Genomic DNA, 9235 nt, shown 5'->3' with positions numbered 1-9235 from the left:
GCGATACTCATTCGAAGAGGTCCTTAAATACTCCCGACAGATAGGCCAAATGCATCTCATCAAGGATTCAGATAAAACATCTTCTTGGCCTCCATTTGGCGTCCAACTGGCGCCTCTTTTGGGGCTGCTGCAACTCCCTTGGAGCCATCCGAGCCGACAGTCGACAGTCAGTGCAGACTCGATGCCCCAGACTGTCAGGCTGCCAAAATATTCGGTATGTATAAAAAGGACGGGGCCAGGCAGCTAAACATACATATATTGAAATCGCAGCAGAGTCAGCATCTCCGGCAAATTCGCTACAAAGGAAATGTCATTGAATTTTTACACCAAATGCAGAACAGACAGCACAGCAGTATCAGAGGGGAGGTGGGGTGGAAATAATAAAATAAAGACAAGAATTCAATGCTCTTTCGCTTGTGTTTCACTCCGCTGCAGCGAGCGGCAGAAACATTTTCAAGTCATTTTAGTAATGGAATGACTTTTGAATATTTGAAGAGCTCTTTCCGCTGCATGGATGGTAGCTTTCCCAGCTTTCTCGTGACTCCCCTGCACGCCCCGCCATCGCTCCATCAACATTCCGTGCACATGCTACAGATTCCGCTCCTATATGGACAGAATCTTCAAGGGAGTTGCGATGCTGGGAGGAAGACTCTCGCTCTCAGCGCTGTCTATCGTCGCTTTGAAATTTTCATGAACATTGTGCTGTCGACATTTGCTTGCTTCCTTTCCTTTACTTTTTTTCGTTTAATTTATTAAACATTTCTTTTTTCCAGCTGCCTGATTTTTCACAGTTTTCCATCTGGCCAATCTTATGCTTCTTTGTAGCTTTTATTTTCGGACGGGGAAAAGTCGGAATAAAGTGCCCTTGCCAGCGAAAGTCAACTGCCAGGAGTTTCAATTGTGATATAATCGTTAAAATGGGGCAATCTTGCATAGGCCAACAAGCAATCCTAATCCTACTTACCATTTTGATAGGCACTGCATAAAGCCATGTTCTTGACCGAGGGTCCTGAAAAAACCAAGTAAATGTGAGCATATGTTAATTTAAGAACAAGATTATTTTTAAAAAGAAGAATGTCAGCATTTTAACGATATTAGAAGAGAAACTATAAAAATACTAGAAAATATCGGAAAAATACCAGAAAATATACTGGAAAATACTGAAAAATAATACTGCACATACTAGAATATATCATAGCAAAACTACCTATAAAAATACTAGAAAAATACCTGAAACTATCAGAAAAAATACTAGAAACAAACAAAAAGTCTATAAAATTACCAGAATATACTAGACCAACTAGAAGAGATACCAGCAAAACTACTTTTAAAAACCAGAAAAAACATCTGAATATATCAGAAAAATACTAGAAAAAAAAAATAAAACTACAAGAGACAAAAAATTGTTAAAAATACTATAAATAATACTAGACATACTAGAATAATCTAGTTACCAAGAAGGAACTACCAGGAGTACAAAATATTGGGTAATACCAGAAAATACTAGAAAAGTAGCGTACAAATTGTAGAAAAATATACAAATAAAATACTGCACATACTAGGAGGCACTATTTGTAGTACTCCGAAACAACAACTATGCTCTTTCACATGTTTCTGTGTCGTTATTGAAAAAGTAGTTGGCTCCTCCACCAGTTAAGGATCCTTATAGTTTTCTCTAATTTTCGGCTCAGTATTAAATTGGAACGAACATTGTGTCACCCGCACTCGGGGGACTCTGCAATAAAATCGCCCGCACAATCAACAAACCAGAAACCAAAATGCCAGCAAAAAGAGAGCAGAGCCAAACAAAATTGTAATATTATATAAATAAAATTCTCATCATATTTTTATAACCACGTAGACATAAAGATTCCTATCACCAGAGGGGAGGAGGAGGAGGAGCAGGAGTACGGACAAGGTCCGAAACGAATTTTGGGCTTCCGCCTTCCTCTCATTTCCTCTCTTGCTCTCTTTTCGAGTCTCTTCTTGTGTGCCTGTGTGTGTGTGTGTTTCTCTGTTGGTTGTAATCTTTTGTTATGTGACCAATAAAGTAGGCGGCTGGCTGTTGGCCCTCAAGCGATGGCTGGTCCAGATAGGGGGGCGTGGCGTGGCCACAAGGCGTACGAAATTGGTACGTAAACCCCCGGCATAAGCCAAATGTGCAATAAAAGGATTTGTGTGAGAAATTGCATGAGCACGCATTTTAAATCCACATTAAGTATGGATGGACCTCAACAGAGGGGGGTGGTATGGGGAGTGCGGGAAAAGCCAAACGGAAAATAAATAAACATGAAAATAAATATGTAATGAAAAGCAGCCAAAGGGGCGGGTAAGGCAGGGCACTGCGTGTCCGCGCGTTGCAAATTGTTCAAGCAATCTCCCTCTGTCTCTCTCTCTCTCTCACCCGCTGACGACATGATTGAGAAATGATTTGTGTGTTCGTTAAGACGTGGCAGGACTTCTCCCTATCATAGTGAGATATTATAAATAAACATGGCTATTTTTTCTGGCGCAAAGAAGCCATTGACCGCAGTGGGGGGGGAACTCCTGTAAAAGGAATGGCTTCAAATAATGGAATGCATTTGTAAAAAAGTGCAGATTTATGGTCGGTATAGTACTGGAATAGATCTATTCAACAAGCAGGCGAAAAAGGTTCTCAGATATGGAAATTTCTTCTCTGCAAAAGATGGACCCACCTGTCTGTCTGTCACACAACTCATTTCGTGCCAAAAGCCATTCATTAGAGGCCATTTCGGCCCAGACGGAGACGGACCCATCTGCAAGTCAAAGTTCGAGCAGAGCCCCAGCCACCAGCAATTATGGGGCTCTCCTCGGGCCGGCACCGGCTATCATTACAAAAGGTTGGCCCGAAACGGCTGGCCTGCCTTCGTGTGTGTCTCGGCCTGGCCGATAAATCACGTCTTGTTTCGACTTTAACTTTAACTTTAGCTTCGATCTGCAGTGTCTCCTCTTTTGTCTGCGTGGGAGATGTGGGCGTGGTTGTTGTTGTTGTTGTGGCTGTTGAGAGATCGCTTTAATGCAAACAAATTGATTGCGGGTCATTGGGTCAGGGGTTTGCCCAATATTTTAAAGGTTTGTCTTGCGGCTACAGTCTTGGGAATCCAGCAAAGTAAATGTAATACAGATATATTTTTAGGATCCAAACAAAGTTGTAATTGAAAATTAAATAAACCTGAGACAATAATTAATACAAATGTCAGCTAGAATCTCGGCAAGCAGGAAGAGAAAGAACTGAACGAAGTGCGGAATGCCCTCGAGAAATTCAACGAAAAAACATCACCTACGGGAACACAGAAACAGGAGTACCCCCTTTGCATAGGGCATCATTGCAAACTTTTTTCACAACTAGAAAACTTTTTTTTGCAGGCAAAAACAGCAACAGAAAATAAAATAAAACAACATTCACACATGGCTGAGTGCTCCACTGCAGCAGTCCCCACGGAGGGCGTCCCCCCCTACCCCACTTACAGCAGAAACAACAGAATGGGTATTCGAATGGGGAATGGGGAATGGCAGCCACGGTAAACAGAAAGCTTCAAGTGGTTCTTGTTGCGGGAATTGAGGAAAAAGTACCTCAAACGGAGGCCAAGAAGATGTTTTATCTGAATCCTTGATGAGATGCATTTGGCCTATCTGTCGGGAGTATTTAAGGACCTCTTCGAATGGGGTCTTGACAGTCGATTTCCTGCTGCTCTATGCTCATTTTCTTCATCTAGTTTTCTGGGAATTTTCAGTTCCTCTCCACTGGCAGTCTATTCCATTTTCTAGTCGAAAACAAACAATCTTTTGTGTAGAACTGAATTTTAACGAAATTTTAGTAAATTAGTGCGAAATGAGTATCGAAAACAAGACAAGTCGCACTCGTATCTGCCATTCTATGGCCGAGGATGTTGTGGCACACATCCAAAGTGTGGGCGTGGCCTCCAAGAACGAAGTAATCATGGAGATGTGCGAACTGAAGAATCCCCGCTTTAACGACGTGGAACACCTGTGCGAAGCAGTGGACATTTCCCTGGAGAGGGGCCTGGCGTGGGGAATTCTGAAGCAGAGCCATGGACATTTCAAGATTTCAGACGAGACCTTAATCCCAAAAGATACCAAAGCGCCTTTCAATTCGCTTGTTTAGTTCTTTGGTGTGTTTATGGTTCGTTTGGTTGGTGTTGCATGGTGTTATACCGGATAATCCCTAAAAAATACTAGAGATAACCAAATTCATTCGAGAAACTCCCCATCTCCGGTGAATTTTGAATATCTTCCAGTTGTTCTGCATCGTCGGCACGCTGGTGCAGGCTCTGTAAAAGCTGAGATCCACAAGATCCTTGTGTATCTTTCCACTAGCCTGGCAACGGACATGGCATCTCGGAACTGGTGCATCGAGTGCGGTAGTCGATGTCCCATTTCTGGAGCCAGTTGTTGAGCTTCTCGCGTTCCTCCGGGTACAAGAAGTAGTTAGCCATTTTGAAGCAGATCGAAATTTGGTAAGCACTTCAAAAACATTTAAATATGTTTGATCTGAACAAGTGATTTCCTTCCATCTAACAGCAAGGTGCCACGTGAACCAACTCGTGCTCTCCACTCGGAAATGGACGTTGCTTTGACTCCTCCTGGAGGGGGGTCTGCTCCGTTCTAGGCAGATTTTCGATGTGTGACTTGTTTTTTAATGCATACTTTATTGAATCGTAGTTTTTATACAAGTGCGAAGGCGAATAAAGTGTACACGATAATTCCTTGGTAAAACTCTACCTCTAAGAGACCTTTTTCCATCAATTTGTTTGATAGATTCCCACTCTAAATGACTTCAACCGAAATGTCGGCGGCAGTTCCAGTCGAAGGCAGAGAATCCCCTGGTTGTAGACCCAATCGGAGGCGCGATTTATTGGCTGGAAAGTGTCAGGTGCATAAATTCAAAGCCCGAACTTTTTGGGCAAAAAGCCCAAGCAGCCAACGCCAGCAGCATCCCGGCAATCATTCATTGCGTCAATCAAGGTGCCAGGCAATGAGGCAGCCACAACCGTTTCGCTCCGGCACTAGCATTGCAATTTAAATTAAAAACTTTAAGCAAACTTTAAATACAGCTTACAGATGCCCCCACAACCCCCACAACCCCCTCTCTCGCTCTCTCCCACCGCGTGTGTATACTCCAGAACTCGGCTAAAAATCCAACGCCTCGTTGGCCACCGAAGAAGGCGGAAGTAAGTAAGTACGGACCGAAGTGAGCAATGAGCAATGAGCGCAGGCAGGACTGCAGGGCTACAAGTAAGTTGTAACTCGACGAAAATTTGTACAAGTGAGGATTGGAAACTGCATTTAATACCCGATAAACTTTATGTACTTTCGCCCATATACACACATCACATCCCCCCCTATCCGGGGGGCTCCTTTTTCAGCTTCAAACTCGATTGCCGCATTCACTCGCTTTGATTTCATTAGAAAAAAAAAAAACAAAACAAAAAACACAAAATACGAGTTTAATTCCAGACACGTTCCCATGTCGACCGCAAACACACACACACGCCACAAAACAATTCTAAATTGCCAAATTGAGACTGGATTTCAGCCATTCAGCAGGGTTCATTATTGTGCCTTTTAGCCATTCGGGGGGAGATTATTCTTCTACCTTTTACCCATTCAGGAGGGCATTCTTTTTACCCATTCTACTATTATTTTGTAGCTCTTTGCAGAGGGTATCTTTAAGAAATCTTTAATTTGTTTTTAAATTAAGACAATATATTTGTAAACCCACATTTAAATTAGAGCTCTGCTTGAATACGCTTAGAGAAAAAATCGAATTTAAATTAAAGATTCGTTTTTTAAATATAAACATAATGAAAATAAATAGAGTTCATTTTTATCTAACAAAAAATTTTAATCTATATATTAAACTCTTTGAAATAAAAGAAATAAATTAAATTTGTAGGAAAGATATTAAATCTAAGTATGAAAATGTTTTTTTGTATGAATCAAATTTATTTTAATTATGAAATATATTTATGTTAAATATGAAATATATGAATTTTAAATATGATATATATTTAATTTAACTGTGAATAATATTTATTTTAAATAGAAAATATATATTTTTATTTTGATTTATTTATTTTAAATATTAAATATATGAATTTTAAATATGAAATATATTTAATTTATCTATAAAAAATATTTCTTTTTAAAAAGAAAATACATTTTTTTTTGTTATTTATTTATTTTAAAATATTAAATATATGAATTTAAATATGAAATATATTTAATTTATCTGTGAATAATATTGATTTTAAATAAAAAATATTTTTTTTTTGATTTATTTATTTTAAATATGAAATAAATGAATTTTAAAATGAAATATATTTAATTTAACTATGAAATATATTTCATTTAACCGTGAAATATATTTAATTTAAATAGAAAACATATATATTTTTTTATTTATTCATTTCAAATATAAAATATACTTAATTTATCTGAGAGTCTAGCGCTGATTTCCAAAAACCCACTGTGGCGGCATTCATTAAAAGCTCTAATTCTGTTAACTAATTAAAATGGTGTTTAAAATTCTATCTGTTTTATTTATAGGTTCATACAAATATCCACACTCGTCAAAAATGCACTCAATTTCCACAATTATCGTTGAAAACTGTAAAATGTATCCACAATCTGTTGATTCGCTTATGTGAGAATCCGTCCCACATATTCGATTTCCGTTAAAAGCGATTGTTGTTGCAGCATTCGCGTTACGACGAGTACGAATGCGTTCCCGTGCCCGTTCCCGTGTCCCCTACTCCTTTGAAACGAACTCTGTATGAAATGTCACGTGTTTCATGCGTCCTTTCATGCCACTGGGATGCTGCCATTGCCACCGTTACACAAACAAACACACACACACAGAGGGAGGGAGAGAGAGAGTGATTTTTCTGCTCCTCTTTTTTGTGCACAGAGCTGCAGCATTCCCATTGCGTTGGTCATTTTTGTCATTTTTCGCACACACTCAAAAAGCAGAATTAATTACGCTAATTGAAGAGCCAAAAACGACAGAGACCTAGAGAGAGAGAGAGCGGGAGATGGAGACACGAGTGAAAAAAAGTCAGAGATACATAGACAGATATGGAAGTGGAAACGCATCGACTCGTAGTTTGCTTTCAGGCGCATTCCCCCGTGCATTCTGCCGCCAAAGTTTTTATTAAATTAAAATATTTATCTCTCTCTGTCCGGCCACAGTTTCCATGAAAATTGGATGGAATTTCTCCACGTCATGCGGCTCTCGTATGATATCGCGACGCTTAGCTTATTGGATGCCCGCTGATTTTGATGATTTCTGACAGATTTTAGTGGGAATTCCACTAATTGAAAATGTTTTAATAAAAACAAAACAAAAAGGCGTTTTTCAATATTGATTGTATGTAAGTAATCCATATACCCTTTGAACGGAGAGGTTACAATACCATTCGTTTGAATATCATATGTCCTTAAAGGCCATCTACCAAATACTTACATTTTGAGTGATTATGATTCTTAACCAATTTTGGATAAAATTTCATGGGATCCAAAGATAATAGATATTACAAACATAGTACCTTCAATTATTATTTTTTATAATTTTTATAATAAAAATGTAACAATAAATATATATTAAATTTTAATAAAAATGGAAGGCATTAATTTTTTTTTTAATAAAAAAAAATAAAATAATATTAAACTTATAATAAATAATAATAGTAATAAATAATCAAACAATAATTTTAAAAAAATTTTAACTAAAATTTAAAATAAAAATAATTATTGTAATGAAAAATTTTAAACAAAAATTTATTTTCTTTCATAATAAAAATTAAAAAAAAAATAAAAATATTAAATTTTCTAATAAAAATTTAAAATAAAAATGGAAGGAATTCATTTTTTTTAAATGAAAAAAATAGAATAATATTAAAATAATATTAAATAATAAAAGTAATAAATAATCAAACAATAATTTTAAAAAATTCTAAATAATATTTAAAATAAAAATAATTATTGTAATGAAAAATTTTAAACAAAAATGTATTTTCTTTTATTATAAAAATTAAAAATAATACCCTCTTATTTTGTTAGTAAGAAATAATAATAAGAAATGAATTCTTATTTAAAATTAAGAGCTATTTTTATTTTAGTAACACAAAATAATTTGTAAATAATAAATATTGAAAATAAGATTTATTTCTGATTTTAATAATACAAATCAGAGCTTAATTTGTATCATACAAATTGCAATCCTTATGATCCCTGCTTTTTAGGGTTTCCTTTTGCAAAAATCTCAATTGAGGAATAAACTGCCTTTTGGTCTTCATTATTGCACTTACATACATGTATATAATCCCCCCCAATTTAATGTTCTATTTAATTATGCAGACAAATGAACAGCACAGCTCCTTTGACTGCAAAAGACAGACCCGTCCAAGGAGGGCGAAGAATGCGGAATGCGTCTACATTTTCGAACTTCGACAAACTGTCGGGGGAAAAGTTTGTCAAGCCGGGAAATCCCGTCGAGAGTGAGATGTAAAATTTGCACAAAATGTAAGGACGTGGCATAGGAAAATGCATTCTCGATTGGAAAATTGAACAAAAGTATTTCGAATACGTGCGGGAATATTTATGTGGCTAATTCTTAACGGAAAAAGAAAAACGAAACTGAGGCAAAAGTTGGGTGGGGTTTAAAATGCAAATCTTTTCTGAAAGTACGGAAGTTGACACTTAAGTTTATAAATCCAATAAAAATCACATTAGCCCCGCGGCGCTGCGGCGGCGGAAGGCAAACAGCGGCGGACTCTGATATCCTCCCACAAAAGTGGAACTTAAACGAGAAGGAGGCAGTCCCCAGAAGTAGCTAAGCGCAACTTGAGGCACCCCTGCCCCCCGCGGCATAAGAAATGCTAATGATCGCCCACAAAAGTGTTTAAACGGAAGCCGGCGAAAAATACCACAAAAGGCTTTTAAATATACTCCGAGTAAAAGCGGTGAAATGTCCACTAATGGTTCGTGAATCTATTCGTGAATACAAAGAGTATTTTAAAGAGATTTTGGTTTAGTTTTTTTTATAGAATTTGTCATCCCTAAAATGGTTCATTTCGGACTTTTGGTGCCATTTATCGTCAGAATCGATCAAAAATAAATTAAATAAATAAATTTAAAAATTTCATTTTACGTTTCCATGGGGTCCTTTAATATGACCTTAAAGGTAAAGGAC

The 9235-nt window shown here is 37.1% G+C and overlaps 1 long non-coding RNA gene across 1 annotated transcript; it reads left to right on the top strand.

The window, feature by feature from the left end:
* The first annotated feature begins 3763 nt into the window (after positions 1–3763).
* Positions 3764–4763, top strand: LOC117188902. Its single transcript, XR_004472951.1, has 2 exons — positions 3764–4499; positions 4564–4763. It is a non-coding gene; the product is annotated as an uncharacterized LOC117188902 (long non-coding RNA).
* The last annotated feature ends 4472 nt before the right edge of the window (positions 4764–9235 follow it).

This window comes from Drosophila miranda, chromosome 4 (genome assembly GCF_003369915.1).
Source record: "Drosophila miranda strain MSH22 chromosome 4, D.miranda_PacBio2.1, whole genome shotgun sequence".
In the NCBI taxonomy this organism is placed as follows: domain Eukaryota; kingdom Metazoa; phylum Arthropoda; class Insecta; order Diptera; family Drosophilidae; genus Drosophila; species Drosophila miranda.
This window is presented reverse-complemented; position numbering and strand designations above follow the sequence as displayed.